The following is a 958-nucleotide window of genomic DNA, read 5'->3' on the forward strand; positions in this document are numbered from 1 at the left end:
GGGTGACTGTAGCACATGAATTTTTACTAAATTTGAGGTTTCTGCTTCTTGTTTCCAGTTGAGGATCTCTTGAGTTAGTTCCCTATATGTATTTCATAAGTACCTATTCATAGTGTAACCTGCTGAATGGTACAGTCACTGGGGATCAGGTAGAGGTGGAATTTCACTTCTTCAGCATGGATGTGATGGTAGAGCAGTGTAGTGCAAATGATACGGATGAAATTTTGAGCAGCAGGGAATATTTTCAGAATTCCCATCCAGGAGAAAGTGGGATTTTTGGATGACTGTGTAGTGTGCCTCCACACTGGATTGCTTCTCTAGAAGCATCCCCTCTTCTTTGAAGTAGGCCACTTGAAATAAGGAGATATCTACGTGTTCTCCTGTGAAAGGTCAATTTTTAGAGATGTGCATTTAGTGCCTTCCCTTCATCAGGCTTGGTTGAAGCACCAGGATCTCAGAAGATATGCTAACAGATATCCCTGTGAACACAGGGCAATAGTCTGAATGTTTGGCTCCTCCCAAAATTTGCATGTTTAATTATTCCAGAAAGGTGGAAGAAACCATGAAGACTTTATGAAACAAGTAAACAAAAAGACCTCCTTCTTCCCTTTGAGGACACAGCTAGTAAATGCCATCTTTGAGAGAGTGGGCTCTTTTTTTTTTCATAATTTTATTGAGAAACAAATAGCAATGAGACAGTTTCAAACCAAATTCGTAGGATAGTTTCAATAATTAACACATTGCATACATTCTTCCTAGTGGTTAATTGCTGTACAAAATGCAGACATGATATCCTATTTAAAAACACCATTAGAACAAATACCTCTATCCATTAAGAGAATGTAACTATATAACTATCCTAACCACTTTGAATACACAGATACAAAATGGACATTCATCTGTATCCCCTTTCCTCGTTAAGTTCCATCATTTAAATATTATAGGAGAGTAAACTCAG

This window comes from Octodon degus, unplaced genomic scaffold (assembly GCF_000260255.1).
Source record: "Octodon degus isolate 3935 unplaced genomic scaffold, OctDeg1.0 scaffold00098, whole genome shotgun sequence".
Classification (NCBI taxonomy): Eukaryota; Metazoa; Chordata; class Mammalia; order Rodentia; family Octodontidae; genus Octodon; species Octodon degus.